This window comes from Musca autumnalis, unplaced genomic scaffold (assembly GCF_047663935.1).
Source record: "Musca autumnalis isolate F117 unplaced genomic scaffold, ASM4766393v1 scaffold_5, whole genome shotgun sequence".
In the NCBI taxonomy this organism is placed as follows: domain Eukaryota; kingdom Metazoa; phylum Arthropoda; class Insecta; order Diptera; family Muscidae; genus Musca; species Musca autumnalis.
Genome location: NW_027412088.1, coordinates 91,106,776 through 91,119,160, shown reverse-complemented (window position 1 = coordinate 91,119,160; position 12,385 = coordinate 91,106,776). Strand labels below are relative to the sequence as shown.

Here is a 12,385-nt window from a genome sequence, read left to right as displayed (position 1 = left end):
AGTTGCCTCGGCACTGTCTGGTAATTTTCGTAGACAGTAATCATGGACATTTCTGAACAAATGAAAACAAATCTATTTCAAATAACAAAAAAGACAAAAGGGATGGGATGCAACAAAACAAAACAAAATATGTGAACAGAAAACAAAAAGAAATCGACGATTTTCATTCATAATTTTACAACTGGTTTTGCAGTTGTCTGGACGCCTACGTCACACAGGAAAGTTTTGGGGTTTTGGCAATCAATACATGTACTCACCTGTCCTGTCATGTGTAAACGCAGTGTAAGGCATTTTCAGGGATCCTATACTTGAGATGTAATGACTTCTTATGGCCCCGGCACATACGGTCCGATGTGAGTCGCGTCACGCGTTTATAACAACAACCACATAAAAGAAGTGTAAGTTATGCCAAGTTAGTTCTTGAAGTTTTCATGTGGTCGTTGTAACACGACGCTCAACGGACCGTATGTGCCGCGGCCTTTATATTTGTCTCCAAAATTCTCCATACATTTTCTATAGGATTCAAATCCGGAGATTGGGGAAGTGTTTGAATCACTTTTGGATAGTTATATAGCACCTATTCTCGAACAATGTGTAATTTTGGGTCATTATCCTGATAAAATTGGAATGTTGTCCCCAATCACATTTTTCACCGCTACATTTCAAATTATCTTTCAGAATGTTTAAATGACACATCTTATTCATAATTTCTTCGATAAACACAAGTGTTTCTTGTCCAAGGCCGTATTTGCAAGTATCATTTGCTTTCAAAATTACAGTCTACCAAAATTTCTTTTCTCGTCCCATGGTTTTAATTAAAAAAAATTATCTGTCAACCGGGAAACTTATGCGGAATGTGTAAAAAACAACTATTGCAATATTGTGGTTGTAATTTCAACACAAAAATAACTGTTAACCGTTATACATATATACATATGTATCGTGATCATATGTATCGGTTTTTAATAAAAAGTGAACATTTGAAAATTTTGAGTTGCTACCTTTTTTTGAACGGGTGCGACATATTGTACATATTGTGAAAGTAATGTTCAGTTGGCAGTTGAAATTTCCTTGGTTTCTATTAGTCTTATGCCAGACTATGAAAATTTTCATTGAAAACGTTTTGCCATTTTCTTCAAAATTTTCATTGACATCTACACACATATTTGAAATCCTATGAAAATTTTGATATTTTCATTGCTTTGAATTGGTTTGAGAGTTACGAATATAAACACAAAGAATAATTTCAGATTACAGAACCTTGTGTACAGAGTTTCACCCCCTTCACACCTCTTACCTACAAACTCGTTTTCACGTTAATGAAAATTTTCATAGTCTGACATAAGACTTATATCCGGAAAAAAAGAAGCAGTCGCCATGGAGTAGTTTTCTTTCTCTTTCATGTCGTAGAAAGCCCTTTTTGGAATAAAAATTATTTTAAATCTAATTCAAAACTCCCATCCCTGCTTTGGAGTATGCCATTCATGCATGTTGCTTATGTTTTTGCTGATTTTGTTCTTGTTGTTGTGGAACAATTGTTGGGTTGTTGGTGGGCCCCATAGAAGACGGACGATCTGATGTGCAGCATAGAGAAGAATCCCAAAAAAGTTGGGCGTTTTGAATGTTGTTGATGGTGGTCGGACGGTTTTGGTTGCTACTGCCAGAGATTTGTTGATTCGTTGGCTAGTTTGTTTTGCTTTTTGAACGAAACACCAGGCCCCATTGCCAGCCATTTCAGTATGTTTTTGTTTTGCGACCATTGCGGATGCGGAATTTGACGACGGCAACACACGATACAGCTTCTTTTTGTTGATTTTTACGTTAAATTCGTATGTTTCGTTGTTTTTATTGTTTTTCGAAAAAATATTTCTCTGGATGTTTGTTAAACGGCGGTTCCGTTGTGGTTACAGTGTCAAGCAAGAAGTACATTCAGCCAAACAAAGCGCCCAACCAACCATCATCACAAGCGTTGATGGCAAAAACCGAAACATATTGCGGTGGTGAGGCGGTGTTGCGCTCGTTCATTGAGTTGATGCTTTCAGTGCGTTTGTGGGCTTACAAAGCAACGCGTCATTTTACGCTTCTTATGATTATCGTCGGACCTACAACTTAGTTCTTCTTTCGTAGCAGCATCATCATTGTCGGTAAAGCGGGTCGATCGATCGGTTACATATAAAGGAAGAAAATAAAATAAACAAAAAATATAAAGTGTTGCCTTTTGCAATCCGGATTGCAATCCGCTGGCTGTATGTCGCCTTCCACACGATCTCAAGCAAATAGAACGAAAAAATGCAATACTATTTATTGTTGTCGTCGTCGTTACAAAGTTTAATTGGATATTTGTTCTACCAATGAATTAAAAAAAAAAAAAACAAAAACAACAAAAATTTAAAACCTATAAAAATATTTTGTTAAAAAACAAAAGTCATAAAAGAAAAGTGCAATTATCCCAAGGAATTTATTTTTAAATCGTGAAAAAGTCGTTAAGCTGTTACCATTAACGGATCTCTAATCTTGCAATCAATTGGATCACATTCATCACGCTTTAACCCAGTTAAAAAGTTGTTAAAAAGTGAGTCGAAAAAAAATTCCCTTGAAAATTACAAGAAAAGACAACCCAACAAAACATGCCATCCCACTATCCCCCATTTAAAGTAGCAGCACACCTTTATAATGGGTATGCTCATTTTTGTTGTTGTGTTCTAAAAAACCATAAAAAAACAAAACTAAAAACAAATGACCCAAATAATTTTTTTAGAGCAAAAAGAAAAAAAAATAAATCAAGAATACGGCAGGCCGTTATGCTGTTGTTGTTTTTGTAAATAAAAAGTGGGAGAAGAAATTCTTTATCTGCCATTGGGAAACGCGTCGGTGTGTGTTTTTGTGTTCTGTAATGAAATGTCCACTAGATATGTTTTATGGTTGTAAATAATTATCCATATCCACACCTGCAGCGTTGGATTTTTTGAACTCTTTCGTCTAGCGCCCTTCTCATTCACCCATGATCCACCACCCATACAAATGCAAAATAACATTTTTTTCATTCGATAGCCAAGTGTCACAAATACAAATTTTGATTCTTGTAATGGGTTGGTTGGCTTTTTTGGCTCAAATCAGTGATGCAATCTCTAATGATTGCATATGTGACAGGGTTACCACATAGCTTTGTGTGTATGCGAGCGTGGGGTTCACACTTTGTCACAGTAGCCAAGAACTGTCAATCGTTTGCTGTCAAAATCATATGTGGAAGTTCAATGCGACAGGTGTTGGGAATGAAAAAAAATAATGATTTTCTAAATTAATGTTTACATAAAGTTAACGGTGTATAGTTTCAGGAAATTGAGGTTTTTTAAACCTACAGTACGATTACACATAACTGGATTTAGTTAAAACAATGTGTTTAAATTGTCAAATTCATTGCGTATACGTCAAATAAATACTCATAAAGAAGGATAACCAGGCAAAATGCTTTAATGTAAACAGGGGTTTATACATGTTTTTTATTGGAAGAACTGACAAGTATTTTTTTTAATTACATTTTATGCCTGTTCCAGAACCAGCAAGAATCTACAAATTTTTATTTTGCGATAAAATTTTGCAGTTCTGGAACAGACTATTTATTATGTTTAGATGTAATGCAAATTTACAGTCGTTATACAGGGCTCATCCAGTGGTAGGTGATAGCTAAGTGGGTGTGCTTGTGATACCCCGTTTGTACTAAATCGGACTTAATAAACTCACTGGGTTTCAAATGTCAATTCCATAGCGCAAACATCAAATAAATCATCATAAAGAAGGTTAACCCGGCAAAAAGATCTATAGAAAAATGCTGTTTGAGGTTTCTAAAAAATTAATGAGAAGTATTGTGGAGACCATAAGTGGATGGGCTAAGTGTGGGATTGCAAGATCAATACTCCTTGGCCTAAGCAAAGTTTTGTATGTTTGTAATGTATTTGTGCTATGAATAAATTGTGTAACAGTTCAAATTCGGGTTCGCCCTGATGGGGGGGCTAGGGAAGAGGATGGGTTGAGGACCGTAGTGCCGAGACCGCAAATAGGGAGTTGTAACAATTATACCTATTATAACATTATTATGGAGAAGATAAAATTTGGATAGACATTTTGACGATTCAGTTTAGACCTTTGAATCAAATCTTGAACGAAAGAGAAATTTGAAAAAAATCTTTCTTCTCCTCAAAACAATCAAGTATGACTAGTTTAATTTACCAACATATAACAAGGCTAGTGATCCGTCCTTTAAAACTGTTTTGGGTTTTTGGCAATCAATACAACTGTCCTGTCATGTGTAGACGCAGGGTTAGGACAGGTACACACAATTATTGGAAATATGGAAACAGACGATGAGAATAGTGCTATGGACAACCTGACTGACGTTCTTCTTCGCCTGTCCACTTTCTTACCCTGGTATGGCGGAAAAAGGATCTTGTCCAACTGAGGAAAATCGCAAGAAAACTACATAATAGGGCGCATTCGACCGAACTCGACGTTGCTAGGGACTCTTGCAAGCCGAGTTTCAATAAATATAAGAACGAAATCAAACGCACCCAGGGAAAGTCTTGTATTAATTCCTGGGATTCGATAGAACGAGTCAACGACACAGTTAGGTTTCAAAGAATATTCTCCGAGGACCCCAAATCCATTGGTAGTATTGAGGCTCTAAGCCTCTTAGCAGGGAATCATTTTCAAGGCTACAATGACCCTGGTCCTGACGGTATGACACTGGTCTGGCCCTGATGGTATGGCACCGACAATGCTCCAATTTGCAGCACTGTCAGTTGCGATGGAAAAGAAACGTTGAGGAGCGGACGAAGAGGGAAAAAATTGCACTATATTCGGGCACGAAGTCAATCGAAACAAACTGGGGACCGCACCCATCGATTATATACTGGATGTATTACACTGTGGTAAGGCCAATCCCATTCTGCCGGTCTTTAGTCCGGTGCCACTCTCTACGACAAAAACACGACATCCTGTAAAACAAACAATGTGCAAAGAGCAGCTTGAGTCATGAACCATGAGTTCACTCTACGGATTATTGATAGGTAAGTCGACTTTCGATTAATCGAATAATCGACTTTTTGCAGTCAAAAGTCTAAAAATCGTAGTCGACTTTTGTCTGGAGTGAAAATAGCATAATCGATTATCTTGTGCTCGATTTTCGAGTTTGCCCATAAGCGGGGTACACGCGATCAGTTTTGACTGCAGTTTTGGTCAAATAATCGGTTGCTTGTCAGTGTGTCGGTTCATTTTTGTCGGTCATCAGGCAACCACAAATTATTTTGATGCGACTTAGCGGTTTTGAAGTTTCAAAAGAAAACTCGAAAATCGACGAATAATCGTTTTGCTGCTGTTATGAAAAAGTCGAAAGTCGAGTTTTAGGCCAACTGAAATAATCGCCAGACCAAATTCTCGCATTTTTATTTTTTGAAATTTTGCCTGTTAGGGCGAAGATCATTTTTAATGATTCTTTATCAGTTTTCTCGTTTAGAGTTAAGCTTGATGATTGAAAATTATTTGCAAGTGAAAAAGGAAAGCCAAGGGCTCGAACCCACATAGTCACCAAATTACGTTACCTGGTTTCATTGGTGGTAAAGCAAATCTTCGGACGTATCGACTATGTAATGGCTTCTCTGTCCTAAAACTTATCGTTTTTCAAATGCAAATGTGTGTTTACATTTACGCGGATACTTGGCCACAGAAATGTATTTTCTTCACGACAAACGCTTTTTTTGCGCTGCCTTTGAAGTTATGAGTTTTGGCTTTGAACGCTAACACGCCGTGGCAACATTTTTTGATATGTTTTCAAGGACGTGGGTTCAAATCCCAGCCTGGCTCAGCCTGTTTTTTATTTTTTGAAACTTGGCCTGTTAGGGCGAAGATCATTTTTAATGATTTTTTATTAATTTTCTCGTTTAGAGTTAAGCTTGATGATCGGAAATTATTTGCAAGTGAAAAAGGAAAGCCAAGAACTCGAACCCACATAGTCACCAAATTACGTTACCTGGTTTCATTGGTGGTAAAGCAAATCTTCGGATCGCATTTTTAGTTTTAGACCAAAATCGAAAAGCCGAAAAATCGATTATTGCTTCCCATTACCTATACGGATTTAGCGCATAATCGGGATTTATTTTCTAAATCCGCTAGAGTTATCATTTATCAAAATCAGCTAGATTTATCGTACAAAATTAAATCCTCGTATTTATTGTTTCTAATCCGACACAAATCCTCCATTACAACACAGTTTTGTAGAAACAAATCTGAAAGCTTCCAAAAAAGTACCAACAATTGACTGGAGCTTTAATCCTCTTAATGGTATATATAAATGATGCGAGATTTGTAATGGATTTATTAAATCCAGATGAGGTTTTATGTATAATAGTCTAAATCAGCTATATGTCCAATAGTCTAAATCAGCTATAAATTTATGAGGATTTATTTGACATTTGAAGCAATGTGGATTTACTAAATCCAGTTATATGTAAATGTACGATTATTTTATATTTAAATATTAAATAAATGTAAACTCCATCCGAAATAAACCCACCGAAGTGTTGTTGGCGACATTTCCTGAGTATTTCAGCCATGTAAAACGTCTCTACAAGTGGTGTCTTAGGACACGCCGTTCGGACTCGGCGATAAAGTGTAGGTCCCATATCATTGAGCTTATATGTATGAATCGGGGTGCACTCACTGATATGAGAAATGTACTCCGTTTGTTACTTTCTATCAGCAGTTGTTTAGGGATCCCTACAAGCAGAGACTTTACTCAAACGTTGGATTTGCTTTCGGCTTTATTTTGACAGTTCAAGTTCGATCAGCTGGGCTGATATATCTACATTTCTTAGTAATTTTTTTATGCCGCCTGGCAACCACAAACATATTCATGGAACTTGTTGACTGAAGCTATCGATCATGGTACAATAATACAGGTAGCATTATCATGCCAGCTGATGGTAACATAATGTGTCAATTGCATTGAATTAATGTCAAATTTTGACATCTTATGTTGCCAACAATTGCCGATGCGGCTACCTGTGTATTTGTACCATGCTATCGATATTCGATGAAAAATGACAATCAAATATGCTCGTATGTACCCCGCTTTATGGAGACTTTTTTGTGTTAATAGTTGTGTTCTAGAATTAAAAAGTTTTTATAAATTTTTTTAACACATTTGCACATTTTGCGTTCCTAAAACACTGTACAGTTTGTATGGGAGTCATTCTCAACTTTTATTACTTTTGCAATAAAGTTAGTCCCAATTTACATTAGGCGAGTTTACTTGCGGCAATTTTTCTCGTTCCCTTTTAAACTTGCCTTTTGCATTTATACAAAGCAATTCTGTTCCGACAAGTTTTGTTTTCAAAACAATGAAAATAATGTCAAATACGAAAAATATGAAAGGAATTGCCTGAGAATTGCCGGTACGAGCATTTTTTTCCATTTCCATTCCCCTTACGTGTCTCTTCTATAAACTGGGACTTGCCGCAAGTAAACTCGCCTAATGTAAATTGGGACTTAATAAAGTTCGGGAACAGACCAAGTGTAATAGAGTTCTTAATATTCTTGTTTTAGGGCGAAACCTATAGCTCTGCGTGTTGCGTGTGCGTTCAAAAATACAAAAACAAAATACATGTATTTCAAATTGAAAACAACAACAAATACATGTATTTTGTTTTTGTATTTTTGAACGCACACGCAACACGCAGTGCTATAGGTTTCGCCCTTACAAATTTCTTAAAATATGGAATTTCCTAAATAGCAATGGCTGAGCTCAACGTCCGTACTCGAAGCAAGCTGTGGCGATATAAATAGTGAAGAAATTATTAATACAGTGGTAAAGCCATCGTTTTACGAGTATATTTTCCCCATTGTTGTCTAAACCTCGGGATACTCATAGCTGTGCTAAAAGAAATGACTGAAAAAACCGCCTTAAATACCATATCTTTATTTATGTTTTTTTTTTTAGAAATTTGTAATGACACAATAAAAATGGATACTGGCATGACGTCGTATAAGTAAATACAGGAAAATTAATATAATATTGGGTGCACCGTGATGAAATTGTTAGTTAGAACTTGCTCACAAATTTGAGGTTAGATCTTATCAACTGATATTCCCTTGCGTTGATTGTGTTACGATTTTTATTTGCATACCGATTGCAGTATGTGGCTGCCCTTCGGTATGCTTTCGTTTTCATTGCTTCTTTGACGTTGGCATTTTTGGAGGTCTGCGGTATCGGTGACTCATCCGTCTTATTGATTGATGTTTCTCCCTTTGGCACTTTCCCCCTCCAGTGTTTGAAGCAAAGTTTTATTGGACAAAACGTCCGGTCCAGTGGAACAAGTCGCTTCAGTAACCTTAGCAACGGTTTGGGGTGCAGTATTATGACTGGATATGGAGACAACGAACACTGTCCATGGCTTCATACTTTTCTGTCAGTGAAAAATTCTACCGAAAGTCGCCCGCGATTCTCTCTTCCCTGAGAGTTAGGAGGACATTTTCGTCAATGAGATTATGGAATTTTCATCAATTGGTCTGTTCCAGAACTGCAAGAATCTACTAATTTTTACTATTTTTTCCGATAACATAAAGGACAAAATGTTATCGTAGTAAAAAATAGTAGCTTCTTGCAGGTTCTGGAACAGAGCAAATGTTTTAGTATGTGTTTATGTATGGGTGAAGAAAACAACAACCACATGATGTTTATCGTTTGTTTTTATTCACGTACACCGTAAGTGAGAGAGAGAGAAGCAAATGCAAAAAACAACTCAGTGGGTGCCCTCACTACAGCCATGCACGCGTCTTTACGAAAAAGTTAACTACAACTCTCTTTCCCATACAAAAACCCAAAATAGCATTCTCTTGTGCACCATTGCCTCACTATACTTCTTTGCAAAGAAGCCCGTCTCTGATTTAGGCTGTCCCCGCCCTTGGTTACAGCACATTTTTCTGTTACTCTGGTTCTCTTGAGCTGATGGCGACAGCAGAGAGAGACAGAGAGAGATTCGCTGTCAGTTTCCATATTTGTGATGGTCGGGCGTAGTGAGGTTGATGCATTTGTAGAAGACCGAGAGTTCCACAGTATCCCACCTACATCTGTCGAAGGTTTATATTGGAGGTTCTTAGTGAAAGTTCGTATATCCATGAACTGATTAGTGGAGGGACTGAGGTCGACCGCAGAATAGCCTCCTTACCACGGAATGGTATCTAGTAGGTTCCGTTCAAATACAGTTGGTGTCCTAAAGTCGTCGATCACAACGCTTTCTTTAAACTTTGAAAAAGAAAAGCAGTGTGTCTTTGATAAAAAAAAATTCCTTGCTCCGAATTCGATGATCCCCATTATGTGTCCCCTTTTCCATAAAGCTTTCACTTCTCAGAACAGTTGTTTTTTATTCATATGGTTTGTCTTCATTTCAAAAGAATGCCAAGTGCCACAGCACCGTCACCACCATCAATTGCAACCAACTACTCTGTCATCTAATATCCGCTGATCTTCTCATCGTGCATTTCCCTTCGATTGCATTTGTCACAGTTTTGTTTTTGTGATGTTGTTTTTGTTGCTGCTGCTTTTGGTTTCTGACAAATTTGCCATGGCCTCCTCTCTGTTTAGATTTTAGTTGTTCTGTATTTCCCTGCATGTTTCTCCCTCTAAATGTCTGTCTGCCCCATCAATCTCCTACGAATTGCGAAATCCCAGCTTTATATCAAGTAAGAAACACAGAGAAAAAACTGGGTTACTCGTATTGTATAAGCTCACTTACCTTGTGGGCCGTTTCGTTCAATTCAGGTTGTTGTTGTTGGTGGTGGTACTTGCCAGCCAGCCAACAAGCTTACTGAAATAAAAATCAAAGAAGACAAGAGCAGCAGCAGCAACATCAGTTACAATAGCAGCAACAACACCATTATAAAGAGCTTTAATGATTTCATTTGCAGGTGGCTGGCTGCCTGGATGGATGGCTGACTGTGTCAGTTGGTGAACACACCGTGTGTGTTGCGCTGTGTTTGTGTTTTAGATTTCTGTGTCTGCATGGTTGGTTGGGTAAATAGTCGCTGGTTCGTTCGGTCGGTCGGCTTGGCTTACTTTGCTGCAACTTGGTTTCATTCTACTTCTTAGACTTGGTGATTTCATACTCGGTCATTGTAACTACTGCTACTACTATTTTGTTTTTGTAGGGGTTTCTTAAGATACATTCTCATGTTTTCCAAAGTCATTTTTTGTTGGTTTGCGTTACATTTAACCAAAATAGCAAAACAATGAACAGGTGTTGAATGCGGAGGCTGAATATGGACGTTGAGGCCTTTAAAAAAACTATTTGTAAATATTGAAATGATAAGTGGAGGCCTTTTTATTAAAAAGAAATATTTGTAAGTATTCCATCGAGGTCACAGTTAAAAAATTCTTAAATTTTTAATAAAAACTCCATTTCAAATCGGTTTTAAATTACGTGAGGGAAGTGCTTTCCAGTCTAATAGGTCTATAAATGTTTCTCTTGTTCCTGAGTAGTAGTTTTTTTTTTATTTCGGCGCCCAACGAGGGGCAATAAACAAAATTAAGAATATAGGGGTTATGATTGAGAAATCTGTAATTATGGCCATATCGAATCCTCTTATGATATTTTGAAGTATTTACATGGAACCCGTAAGATTTGAAGTTGTTGTTCGTTTTTATTATGGTTTATGATTTATTTTTCCTAGGGTATTGTATCTCCATCCCCAAATATTCTTCTTTGTTAGTCTATGATAATGGCGCCCAACTTTGAGGTAAAGCCAACAACTTGACCTTGATCTGGAATCTTTTAATTGTTTTCTTATTCCATTTTTCAAACGATTTTGGAAGGAATTTTTATCTATTTTTTATTAATTATGTTTTTCTATTTTTCTAGGAAGCCTTCAGTGTTTGTCTTTAATATTGGCGCCCAAGGTGGGGCTATAAACAAAGTGAAGGATATAGGAACTAAGTGTTCTAACAATTAAATTTTAAGATATCTCGAAATAGTTTTCTGGAGCTTATAAGTTATGAAATTGTAGTTCAGTTTTATTATTGTTTATGATTTCTTTTTTCCGTAGATTTTCGGTTTTTAGCCGCATCATTCTTCTGAAATAACAAAAATTTCGATCCAATTTAGGAAGGAATATTTAAATCTCTTTCCTAGAAGCCATTAATCATTAATATTGGCGCCCAACGTGGGGCTATATCCAAAAGGAGCCGTATATTGACTATTGGTATAAATTATCCCATTACAACGAAAATTCTAAATTATTTCTGATGGCGCCCAACCCTTGAGCTATAAATTTAAGTTGCTTTTGATAGAACGTAACCCACCGATTTCCGGTATTTTCAAGTTTTTAACTGCATTATCCTACTGAAATCACTAAAATTTCGATTAATTTTAGGAAGGCATTTTTAAATCACTTTGCTGAAAGCCATTAATATTGATACATAATATTGGCGCCCAACGTGGAGCTATAGGCAAAAGGAGTCATATATTGGCTATGAGTAATAATAAAAATCCTACCAATCATCCCTTTACAACGAAAATTGTAAATTATTGCTGAAGGCGCCTAAAGCTTGGCCCATAACTTTAAGTTGTTTGTTGTGATAGTTTATCAAAAGAAAAAAAAAAATAAATAAATAAAAGAAATTCCATGAGCATCCCCGAAAAAGAGAAGGAATTTCTCATATCGAAAAACAGCCCGATACTTTTTTAGCCAAATCCAAAAGGCGAATCCAAAATAGTACCCATCACTTGGCTGAAATACTCAGAAAACGTTGAAAATATTCATGTTGCATTGCCTGAGATTCCAATTTCCGACCTTTTGTATGCATTGGGGACTTCTTAACCATTACTCCACGGTGGCAAACTAATTAATTATCTTCAACAATATTAATTTAATTAGTTTTTAATTTAATTTCATTTTATTTTTACTGAAAAAATATAACTTATAGTGGCGCCCAACGTGGGAACACATATTCCCAGCAATTATTTTTATCCTCTAACACCATGACTCCATACCTAGCATTTATTGTCAAGTACTCTAAAAAAATAGTAAACCAAAGTGCCCCTTTAAGAGGCCTCAGTCTCCATAACCCTTTTCTTTGGCGCCCAATAGTTCCACTTTTAAAGCAAAACAAAGTTGTTTCTGTGCTAAACTATTAACTACTAACACTTGTATAGCTAAATTTATCACGACCACCAACCACTGAGTAGTGTAACACTAACACTTGTAGTTGTTGTCGTAGTAAATTTATGTCGTTGTATTAGTGTTGGAGGTATTAAAAGATTGTGACATCAAAATAACTAATAAGGAAGGTTAACCACACTCCAATTATCGTCATATCCACCACTATACGTCCCATCAA

General features: G+C 36.6%; 1 protein-coding gene across 3 annotated transcripts in view; it reads left to right on the top strand.

Moving 5' to 3' along the window:
- Positions 1-1,540: 1,540 nt before the first annotated feature.
- LOC141405822 (uncharacterized) overlaps positions 1,541-12,385 on the top strand; it is an 87,507-nt gene continuing 76,662 nt past the window's right edge. Inside the window, exon 1 of one of the 3 annotated variants that reach the window (XM_073990557.1) lies at positions 1,541-2,572. The gene's annotated coding sequence lies outside the window, so the exon portion shown is untranslated. Of the gene's footprint in view, positions 2,573-2,658; positions 2,678-12,385 lie in introns of those variants that run through there. The other 2 variants (XM_073990561.1, XM_073990559.1) reach the window with 2 other exon arrangements.